Source organism: Gossypium arboreum, chromosome 6, assembly GCF_025698485.1.
Source record: "Gossypium arboreum isolate Shixiya-1 chromosome 6, ASM2569848v2, whole genome shotgun sequence".
In the NCBI taxonomy this organism is placed as follows: domain Eukaryota; kingdom Viridiplantae; phylum Streptophyta; class Magnoliopsida; order Malvales; family Malvaceae; genus Gossypium; species Gossypium arboreum.
Window position 1 is genome coordinate 135,911,481 of NC_069075.1, and position 12,570 is coordinate 135,924,050.

Here is a 12,570-nt window from a genome sequence, read left to right on the forward strand (position 1 = left end):
TGGACTTCCTCACATGGGCAAACCACACAGTCGTGTTAAATTGGTAGGCTCGAAGCACGACTTACACGGGTACACCACACGCCCGTGTCTATCTAATAGGCTCAACCACGGCCTGAAGTAATTGCACACGGGCGTGTCCCTGTCGAGCCCAAGTAGAATCCTATTCGAAAAAGGCTATAAATACACCCTAGAAAGAGGAGAAAAGGGGAGACACAGAGTAGGGAGCAAAGAATTGCTCGAAGAAAGTCGATTGATCCATCTCAGAAGCCGGATTCATCATCAAGACTGAAGATCTCCCTTCAATTTCCCTTCAGGAGTTTTGGGTTTTCTTTATGTTTTGTATTCATTATTCTTTTGAGATGTTTTCCTTTATAGTTATGAACTAAACCCCTTAAATACCTAAGGGAAATGAAACTTAAGACGGATCTTGTTATTATTATCTGAATTGCATGATAAATATTTCAGGATATTGATTCAAGTTAATACTCTTATTCAAAGGAGAAATAGACCCTGTCTAAGAGTAAATTTTTCATAATTAAGTGGAGTTGATTACGCACCTAGAGATAGGGTGATAAGATTTTGCCAAATTAGGGTGAAGCCTAATAAGAGAATCCATAGATCGAGTTAATGCAATTCTAGAGTGTTAATTAGAAAGAGATTTCAATTATTCAACCTAGGGTTAGATGTTGTTAGTCTCGAGAGAGATAATAATATAACTTATGGATTTCTACGGAACAAGTTAAATGAATAAATCATCTGATTTAGAGTCAAATAACAAGTGAAGTCTAGGTGGATTTTTCCTTGGGTATTGTCTTAATTAATCAAATTTTCTAAAAAGTATTTTCCCAATTCCTTTATGTGCTTTCTTAGTTTAGTTAATTAGTTAGATAAACAACTCTCTTATTTTTAGGCTAGATAAAAAAAGACGGTTAATACTAGTACTTTTAGTCGGGTTCGACAATCCAATCTTGCTAAAGCTATACTACTGTTCGATAGGTACACTTGCCTTCATCGTGATAATAGTTAGTTTCAAGAATGATTCATTATGCATATTTAAAACCTGTCACGAATATCAAGTATCAAATTTTTGGTGCCATTGTCGGGGAACTAAGATATTAGGAACACTCGATTTTTATTACTTTAGCCATTTACTTTTACCGCAATTTAAATTTTATTCTAATTTTTACTAATTCTTCTTTTCCCTTTTTCTGATAGGTTCTTATAGTTTATGACTAGAAGAAACCCATTAGGACCATTACTTTTTGATAGTGAGATCGATCGCACAGTTCGCAGAAACCAAAGAGAAATAAGGCGAAGCTTAAGATACACAGAGGACGAGCAAGAGGACGATATTCAAACTACAATCGAGGAGATGCCTAAAAATTAGGAAAACCTAATACCTCCTGCAATTACTGTCAATCCAGTAAATCAAAATCCTGCTCCACACACTATGTATGATTATGCTAAACCTACTTTAATAGGAACTGAATCGAGTATAGTTAGACCTGCTATTGCTGCAAATAATTTTTAACTGAAACCTAACACAATTCAAATGATACAATAGTTTGTTCAGTTTGATGGTTTGCAGGATGAGGATCCAAATACTCATTTGGTGAATTTCCTGAAGTTTTACGATACATTTAAAATCAATGGCATTTCTGACGATGCCATACGTCTTCGGTTGTTTCCCTTTTCGTTGAGAAACAAAGCTAAACAGTGGTTGAACTCGTTACCACGAGGGTCAATTACTACTTGGGAGCAAATGACCAAAAAGTTTTTATTACAATATTTTCCGCCAGCTAAAATGGCTAAATTAAGTAATGATATCTCTTCTTTTGTGCAGATGGATTTAGAAAACACTCTACGATGCATGGGAGAGATACAAGGACCTCTTGAGACGATGCTCTCACCATGGGTTAGCATTTTGGCTACAGGTTCAAACGTTTCATAATGGCTTGAATCCCTCGACTAGACAAATGGTTGATGCAGCCACTGCTGGAAATATCAATAACAAAACACCTGAAGAAGCTTACGAATTTATAGAAGAAATGTCGTTAAATAAATATCAGTGGCAAGTCATGAGGACAAAGCTAACAAAAGCAGTCGGCGTTTTCAACGTCGATTCGGTCAGCATGCTTTCGAATCAGGTAGAACTTCTGAATAAAAAAATTGATAGCTTTCTTGGTTCTTCACAGGTTCACCCAGTAATGCAATGCGAAGCAAGCGAAGGATCAAGCAATTAAGAATACCCACCATATGGTCACCACATGGAGAACGAGAAGTTAAATTACATGGGTAATAATCCTCGATCTCAAAATAATCCATATACTAACAGTTACAATGCAGGTTGGAGAAACCACCCAAATTTCTCATGGGGAGGACAAGGAAATCAGAGACCACCTCAAAGCTTCCAACAACCACCCTACCAACAAGAGAAGAAGCTGAACCTTGAAGAGATGCTCAAAAAGTTTATATCAGTGTCAAAAACGCATTTTTAGATTACAACACTTAAAAATCAACAAGCATCAATCCAAGGGCTTGAAACTCAGATTGGATAGCTTGCCAAGTTAATTTTTGAACGACCACATGGTAGCCTACCAAGCAACACTGAATCTAACCAAAGGGAGCAACTCAACGTGATTACCAGTAAGATGAGGAAGGGTTAGTTACATCTGAACAAGAACCAAAGCAAGAAACTGTGATAAGTAAAGGTAAAAGTGAGTAGAAATTGGTAAGTACAGAATATAAACCTCGTGTGCCATACCCTAATGCGAGAAAAATAGACTGTTCAAACGAACAATTTGGTAAATTTCTTAAATCATTAAAGAAATTGCATATTAACTTACCATTTATTGAAGCTATTTCGCAGATGCCCAACGTAGTAAATTTTTTGAATGAGCTTATAGTAAACAAGTGAAAATTAGATGAGGCTTCGCACGTGGAATTGAATGCAGTTTGCTCCGCCATTTTACAGAATAAGCTACTCGACAAATTTAAAGGATTTAATACTATTAGTGCTCGGGTTGCCTCCCGAGAAGCACTTATTTATAGTCTAAGCTTGACTTACCCCTTTGGTGTGTGATCATGGTAGCTCGATGAGTTTATACTCTTCATCCCTGCTATCAATTTCATCAACATAAGGTTTAAGTCGAGTACTATTTACCTTGAACGTGCCAAATTTGGGATGACTTACCTCGACTATACCGTATGGAAAAATGCTAAGTACCGTAAGAGGAATTTCTTCATTTGGTTCAGAAGTGGTAATGCGAGGATCTACTACATCTAGTAGTACTTTGTCTCCAACTTTGAGTTGATTTGGTGAGGTATTTAACTCGTCATAGCGTGGTTTTGGTTTATTGTGTTTTCTCGGTTTATGTGTCCACCATCCGTCTAGCTCCTCAATTTGTAGCCTTCGTTCTTTATGGGTAGATCCTTTGTTGTTGTTTGAACTTGGCTCATGCAGGCTTTTCGAACAAGGTTCCTGTGAAGAAGGTTGCACCACATGATTAGTATTAGTAGTATGATTTATAGCACCTTTACTATTCAATGTGTTAATCACGTTACGAGCTTGAAGAGTGATCGCTTCCTCACCCACATGAAGTGTGAGTTCACCTGTGCCAACATCAATAATGGTTCTAGAAGTTGCTAAAAAGGGGCCTTCCTAGAATTAAAGGTACATTATTATCCTCTTCCATATCTAGAACCACAAAGCCTACTGGGTATATAAATTTATCGATTTTAACAAGAACATCTTCAATGATACCCCTAGGAAATCTAATGGTTTTATTAGCCAACTGAATACTCATCCTAGTTTGTTTGGGTTTCCCAAGACCTAGTTGTCTAAACATTTTATAAGGCATAACATTAATGCTTACCCTCAAATCATCCAACGCGTTATGATCATCTAAACTACCAATTAAACAAGGAATCATAAAACTCCCTGGGTCTTTCAATTTGTCGGGTAGCTTATTCTGTAAAATGGCTGAGCAAACTGCATTCAATTTTATGTGCGACGCCTCATCTAATTTTCCCTTGTTTATTATAAGTTCCTTAAAAAATTTAAATGCTTTGGGCATATGTGAAATAGCTTCAATAAATGGTAAGTTAATATGCAAATTTTTTTAATAATTTAAGAAATTTACCAAATTGTGATATGGCACTCGTTGTTTGTACTCTTTACTTACCGGTTTCTGCTCACCTTTACCTTTACTTATCATAGTTTCCTGCTTTGGCCTTTCCTCATCTTGACTGGTAATCGAGTTGAGTTGCTCCCTTGGGTTAGCTTTAGTGTTGCTTGGCAGGCTACCTTGTGGTCATTCAGAAATCATCTTGGCAAGCTGTCCAATCTGAGTTTCAATCCATTGGATTGATGCTTGTTGATTCTTAAGTGCTGTCTCGGTATTTTAAAAACGAGTTTCTGACACCGATATAAACTTTGTGAGCATCTCCTCAAGGTTCGGCTTCTTTTCCTATTAGTAGGGTGGTTGTTGAAGCCTTGAGCTGGTCTCTAATTTCCTTGTCCTCCCCATGAGAAATTTGGGTGGTTCCTCCAACCTGCATTGTAAGTGTTACTACATGGATTGTTTTAAGATCGAGGATTATTACCCATGTAATTTAACTGCTCGTTCTCCATGTGGTGACCATATGGCGGGTATTCTGAATTGCTCGATCCTCCACTTGCTTTGCATTGCATTACTGGGTGAACCTGTGAAAAACCAAGAAAGCCATCAATTTTTTTATTCAGAAGTTCTACCTGATTTGAGAGCATGGTGACCGAATCGATGTTGAAAATGCCGGCTGCTTTTGTTGGCTTTGTCCTCATGACTTGCCACTGATAATTATTCAGTGACATTTCTTCTATAAATTCGTAAGCTTCTTCAGGTGTTTTGTTATTGATAGTGCCACCAACGGCTGCATCAACCATTTGCCTAGTCGAGAGATTCAAGCCATTGTGAAACGTTTGAACCTGTAGCCAGAGTGCTAACCCATGGTGAGGGCATCGTCTCAAGAGGTCCTTGTATCTCTCCCATGCATCGTAGAGTGTTTCTAAATCCATCTGCACAAAAGAAGAGATATCATTACGTAATTTAGCCGTTTTAGCCAGCGAAAAATATTTTAATAAAAACTTTTCAGTCATTTGTTCCCAAGTAGTAATTGACCCTCGTGGTAATGAGTTCAACCACTATTTAGCATTGTTTCTCAATGAAAAAGGAAAACAACCGAAGACATATGGCATCGTCAGAAATGCCATTAATTTTAAATGTATCACAAAACTCCAAAAAATTCGCCAAATGAGTATTTGGATCTCATCCTGTAAACCATCAAACTGAACAAACTGTTGTATAATTTGAATTGTTTTAGGTTTCAATTCAAAATTATTTGCAGCAATAGCAGGTCTAACTATACTCGATTTAGTTCCTGTTCAAGTAGGTTTAGCATAATCATACATAGTGCGTGGAGCAGGATTCTAATTTACTGGATTAACAGCAATCGCAGGAGGTATGAGGCTTTCCTGATTTTCTGCCATCTCCTTGGTTGTGGTTTGAATATCGTCCTCTTGCTCATTCGCTGTATATCTTAAGCTTCGCCTTATTTCTCTTTGGTTTTTGCGAACTGTACGATCGATCTCACTATCAAAAAGTAATGGTCTCGACTGGTTTCTTCTAGTCATAAACTATAAGAGCCTATCAGAAAAAAGAAAAAGAGGAATTAGTAAAAATTAGAACAAAATTTAAATTGCAGGAAAAGTAAATTGCTAAAGTAATAAAAATTGAGTGTTCCTAATATCTTAGTTCCCCGACAACGACGCCAAAAACTTGAAACGTGAATGAATCATTCTTGAAACTAACTATTATCATGATGAAGGCAAGTGTACCTATCGAACAGTAGTATAGCTTTAGCAAGACCAGATTTTCAAACCCAAAGGAACTAAAAGTACTAGTATTAACTGTCTTTTTATTATCTAGCCTAAGAATAAGAGGGTTGTTTATCTAACTACTTAACTAAACTAAGAAATCACAGAAAGGAATTGGGAAAATACTTTTTAGAAAATTCAATTGATTAAGACAATACCCAAGGAGAAATCCACCTAGACTTCACTTATTATTTGACTCTGGATTAGACGATTTATTTATTTAACTTGTTCCGTAGAAATCCCTAAGTTATATTATTATCTCTCTCGAGACTAATGACGTCTAACCTTAGGTTGAATAATTGAAATCTCTTTCTAATTAACACCCTAGAATTGCATTAACTCGATCAATAGATTCCCTTATTAGGTTTCACCCTAATCTGACAAAATCTTGTCACCCTATCTCTAGGCGCGCAATCAAATCCGCTTAATTATGACAAATTTACTCTTAGACAGGGTCTATTCCTCCTCTGAATAAGAGCATTAACTTGAATCAATAACCTGAAATATTAAAACAAGAATTAAGAACACATAATTAAGAACAAGTCAAATATTTATCATACAATTCAGATAATAATAACAAGATCCGTCTTAGGTTTCATTCCCCTTAGGTATTTAGGGGGTTTAGTTCATAACTATAAAAGAAAACATCTCAAAAGAATAATGAATACAAAACATAAAGAAAACCCAAAAACTCCTGAAAGGAAATTGAGGGAAGATCTTCAGTCTAATGAGTAATCCGGCTCCTGTGATGGATCAATCGACTTTCTTCGAGTAATTCCTTACTCCCTGATCTGTGTATCCCTTTTTTTCCTCTTTCTAGGGTGTATTTATAGCTTTGGAATGCCTAAGAGCCCTCAAAAGTGGCCTTTTCTGAATAGGATTCTACTTGTGCTCGGCAGGAACACACCCTTGTGCGATTACTTCAGGTCGTGGTCGAGCTTGTTAGATAGACATGGGTGTGTGGTGTACTCGTGTAAGTCGTGCTTCAAGCCTGCCAATTTAACACGGCCGTGTGATCTACCCGTGCGAGGAAGTCCAGGCCGTTTTGATTTCATATGTTGGCCTATTTTCTCTATTTTTTGCCCGTTTCTCGCTCTTTTTATTCTCCTATGCTTTCCTGAGTATAAGACATGAAATTAATGCATTAGGAGCATCGAATTCACCAAATCTAAGGAGAAATCATCCATAAAATGTGTTAAGCGTGGGATAGAAATATGTATAAATTACGGTTTATCAGGTAATCACTTAGATGAAGGGGGAACACATATGTTTTCGTGATAAAATGTTCAACTTGGAATGTTTGAAACTTTGATGTTCTTTTGGTTGAATTTTCAATGTATGATTACTTATGGATTATTTTGAGATACTATTGATAGGAATTATAAATTGAGAAGAATTTATTTTGATTATGAGTTGAGAATTTTGCTTGAGGATAAGCAAAGGCATAAGTGTGGGGGTATTTGATAAACCATAATTTATATATATTTTTACCCCATGCTTAGCACATTTTATGGATGATTTCTCATTAGATTTGGTGAATTCGATGCTCCTAATGCCTTAATTTCATGTTTTATACTTAGGAAAGCATAGGAGAATGAAAAGAGCGAGAAACGGGCCAAAAACGGAGAAAATGGGCCAACGTACGAAATCAACACGGTGTGGACTTCTTCACATGGGCAAACCACACGGTCGTGTTAAATTGGTAGGCTCGAAGCACTACTTACATGGGTACACCACACGCCCATGTCTATCTAACAGGCTCGACCACGGCCTGAAGTAATTGCACATGGGCGTGTCCCTGTCAAGCCCAAGTAGAGTCTTATTCGGAATAGGCCACTTTTGAGGGCTCTTAGGCATTCCAAAGCCTATAAATACAACCTAGAAAGAGGAGAAAAGGGGAGACACAGAGCAGAGAGCAAGGAATTACTCGAAAAAAGCTGATTGATCCATCTCAGATGTCGGATTCATCATCAAGACTGAAGATCTCCCTTCAATTTCCCTTCAGGAGTTTTGGGTTTCTTTTTGTTTTGTATTCATTATTTTGAGATGTTTTCCTCTATATTTATGAACTAAACCCCCTAAATACCTAAGGGGAATGAAACCTAAGACGGATCTTGTTATTATTATCTGAATTGTATGATAAATACTTGACTTGTTCTTAATTATGTGTTCTTAATTCTTGTTTTAATATTTTAGGATATTGATTCAAGTTAATGCTCTTATTCAGAGGAGAAATAGACCCTGTCTAAGAGTAAATTTGTCATAATTAAGCGGAGTTGATTGCGCGCCTAGAGATAGTGTGACAAGATTTTGCCAGATTAGAGTGAAACCTAATAAGGGAATCCATAGATCGAGTTAATGCAATTCTAGAGTGTTAATTAGAAAGAGATTTCAATTATTCAACCTAGGGTTAGACGTTGTTAGTCTCGAGAGAGATAATAATATAACTTAGGGATTTCTACGGAACAAGTTAAATGAATAAATCGTCTGATTCATAGTCAAATAACAAGTGAAGTCTAGGTGGATTTTTCCTTGGGTATTGTCTTAATTAATCGGTTTTCTAAAAAGTATTTTCCCAATTCCTTTACGTGATTTCTTTGTAACACCCCAAACCTGTGACTGTCACCGGATTTGACCACGAGGTGTTACCGGGCTTACTTTACTTATTCCTCTCTTGAAAATTTTTTTTTCTTGTTTTCCTTTTTCTGTTCCAGGCAGGCTAGTTAACTGCGTCCCAGTCACCTTAAAAATCATATCTCGAGTTCCAAAACTCGAAATCCATTTTTGTAAATTTTCCCCGAATTTAGACTCATATATCCATCCATGAATTTATTTCTAGAATTTTTGGTTGGGCCAATTGGTACAGTTTATTAGTTAAAGTCACCCCTGTTTCAGGGTTCGACTACACTGACCTTTGCGCATTACGACCTTGATATCATCTCATACAGAGCTCCAATGCTCATGCTGTTTGTTTCTAATGAAACTAGACTCAAAGGGGAATCTATTAATATAAGGTATGACTCCTAATTGTTTCTGGATAATTTATGGTAAATTTTCAAAGTCGAAACAGAGGATCCAGAAACTGTTCTGGCCCTGTCTCACGAAATCTTGAATATCTCTCAAAATACAGTTCATATGGTTGTTTCGTTTCATCCATATGAAAATAGACCCATCAAGCTTCGAGTACATAATTTTCTTAGCAATTAATTCCACTTCTACTATTTTTGGTGATTTTTCGATCTCATATCACTGCTGCTGTCCGCAATAGTTACTGTAGTAGACTATGCCAATTTCATGAATCTTTCCTTGGCCTTACTAATCATTCATCATACATGGCACAACTATGGCCACCTTATCAAAATTAAGGTTTCTAAGACCCGTGGCTATAGGTTCTAGCATCCCACTCAAACGACCACATAGGCCATTTTCACATGGCTTAAAGTTTATAACCCAAAATTCAACAAAACAAAATAGCCCATATATGCCAAATGTTCTCCTAGGTTGACTAAGAAGACAATACCAAAATTGCTCGCCGGTGTGATGACTTCGTTGATGGCTCCGAGTACACAAAATAGACGAGTCCAAGAGATCTAAAATGGGTGACAAGAAAAACACCGAGTGAGTTTATACTCAGTAAGTCATAAGCATTCGACAACCATCCATTAATAAAATTATCACAACATGAAACAATAAACGAGGTTAGGTACTCCATCCATGTCGAAACTATACCATGATTCCTCGGACCTTTCGGTTCAATCTCATACCAAGTCATACATCCACATTTCATATTCTATTCAATAAGATATTTGAGGCATTTTTACACACCAACTCATTTTCACCACAATCATACAATTGCAATCATCACATAGATTTAAAGCTTACCAAGCTCATCCCCGAACATGAACATAGTGCCTATTCGCCATGAGCTCAAGGTACTTACCTAATCCGCTGTCCGTGATCAACTCGATAATATCGCACACTCAGTGCCAATAGTGATGCAAAAGCATATAGTGAGTCCGCACACTTAGTGCTATAAAATCAGCTTGCACACATAGTGCTATATAATCAAATTTGCACACTTAGTGCTGTACAAATTTTAAACCCGCACACTTAGTGCCAATCTTGTCATCGTGTCCATTTATACCCGCACACTTAGTGCCAATCTTGTCACCGTGTCCATTTATACCCGCACACTTAGTGCCGAGACCAATACTTTATGCATTTTACTACCTTTATACATTCAACGATGGCATCATTCCATACACATACATTTCCATTTACACATCAATTCATTAAACACAATTGCATATATATTATGATCATTTAAATCAATACCAAATATATGCTTTATGACTTACCTCGGATGTTGTCGCACGTCTTCAACGGCTATTCAATTATTTTGTCTTTCCCCTTGTCCAACTTTGATCCTTTGAGTTCTTGAGCTAAATCAAACAAATTTACTTCTCAATCAAACACACACATACGGCAACCATATTTTGCTTTTAACACATTCGGTCACTTGGGTGACCTATTTAACTTTCAACCATTCATTTCAATTCTTAGTTAAATAATGCCGAATACCATTAACTACTAATGCCACACACTCACATATGCATAAAATTAACCCCTACATGACCTATAGCTCATTCGTTCATTCGTCTTTCAAGCTTATCAAGCTTCATATCATGCTTCCTTGCCCGAATATACATATAAGCACAATGTAGCATTTTTATTCACTTCATGATACATTCGGCCTTGGCATAATTTTCATTAAAAATCCCTATTAGCCACTTTTAAAATGCCAATGTTACAAGAAAGGTTACCCAAATTCACATTCGGCAACTACACATACACAAGCCAATTTTTTCTTCCTATCATCAAATTTAACACGAATCACAAACTTAAACCCTCAATAGCTACTATGGCCGAATAGATCCTTTCTATTCCATTTAACTACCATAAATTTAAAGTATTTAAATCAAGTTCATGAGTTTCTAATGCAAGAATTAGGCCAACCTACTAACCTTAACACCCACATTCGGCAAGTGACCACATACACACTCTCATAGCCGAATTTCCATATTACCAAAATCCTCAATACACATATTCCCCTTACTCAACTTCAATTTAAGCTCCCTACTCACAAAACACAAGGAATAGAAATCATCTTCTAAGTTTCCTACCTTAGCCGAATGGCCAAATCACCACAAGGATCTAAATTCACACATGGGCTCAATCAAAGACCTATCCATCAACTAAATTTTTATGAAATCTCAAAGAATTTACTTAAAACTTACCTCAATCAAACAAGTAGAAGACTGAATACCTAGCTTCTTCCCCCCCTTTTTCTCTTCCTTTAGTTCATGGCAATAAGAACAAAACATAACCAAATTTCTCCTTTCTTTCTTTTATCAATTTCCCTTATCAATTTCCCTTCTTCTATTCGGCCAAGACACCCAAGGATGAGCAACAAAAACTTTTTTCTTTCTTTCTTTGCTTAGTCACGGCAATGGGGCATCCACACACATTATTTCTTTTTTTTTTTTTTGTTGTCAACATTTTCTTTAATGTTAGCTTTTTATTTTATTGCTTCATACATACCTCACTAACCAAACATGTTAGAAACATGTTTCCTTTGCCCATCAACACCCATCTTGGCCGGCCACTATAGAATAATTTGGGAAATTTGACATGCAAGGACAACATTTCCTAGTATGCATCAATAGGCCACTTTAACATTTGCCTATCACATTTCTAAGTTTTCTCACACAAGTCCTATTTAGCAAAATTCACTTACAATTTTCAAAATTCAAACATGAAATTTTCACACATGCATATGTACATATAATGAGCATCAATTATGATGGTTAATTATTTTTATGACTCGGTTTAGTAGTCCCGAAACCACTTTCCGACTAGGGTCAATTTAGGGCTGTCACAACTCTCCCCTACTTAAGAAATTTTCGTCCCGAAAATCTTACCGGTAAATAGGCTCGGGTATCGCTCTTTCTTAGAGTCCTCAAGTTCCCAAGTGGCTTCTTCAATTCCGTGTTTATGCCACAACACCTTCACCAATGGGATTTTCTTATTGCGCAACTCTTTTACTTCGCGCATCAGAATGCGAACCGGCTCTTCTTCATAACTCAAATTAGGTTGAACCTCGACCTCAGATGGAGTAATTACGTGTGTCGGGTCAGACCTATATCGTCGAAGCATCGAGACATGGAAAACGTTGTGAATCTTTTCAAGCTCAGGGGGTTAAATTAATCAGTACGCTACTGGCCCAACTCGTTCGGATACTTCATACGGACCGATGAACCTCGGACTCAATTTGCCCTTACGGCCAAATCTAAGCACCTTCTTCCGGTGAGACTTTGAGAAATACCTTGTCTCCAACCCGATATTCAATGTCTTTTCTTCTCAAATCCAGTATCGACTTTTGGCGATCCGAAGCAACTTTCAAACTTTCACGAATTACTCGAACTTTCTGCTCGGCATCCTTAATCAAATCAACCCCGAAGATTTTACTTTCACTAAGTTCAGTCCAGAATAATGGGGTACGGCATTTACGACCATATAAAGCCTCGTAAGGCACCATCTTAATACTTGATTGAAAACTATTGTTGTAAGCGAATTCAATCAAAGGTAAATACCGT

The 12,570-nt window shown here is 37.0% G+C and overlaps 2 non-coding genes across 2 annotated transcripts; one reads left to right on the forward strand and one right to left on the reverse strand.

Annotated features, from left to right (window-relative positions):
• Nucleotides 1-1,810: 1,810 nt before the first annotated feature.
• LOC128294689 (small nucleolar RNA R71) lies at nucleotides 1,811-1,918 on the reverse strand. Its single transcript, XR_008284996.1, has one exon. It is a non-coding gene; the product is annotated as a small nucleolar RNA R71 (small nucleolar RNA).
• Nucleotides 1,919-4,982: 3,064 nt separating this feature from the next.
• LOC128294724 (small nucleolar RNA R71) lies at nucleotides 4,983-5,089 on the forward strand. Its single transcript, XR_008285031.1, has one exon. It is a non-coding gene; the product is annotated as a small nucleolar RNA R71 (small nucleolar RNA).
• Nucleotides 5,090-12,570: the final 7,481 nt, after the last annotated feature.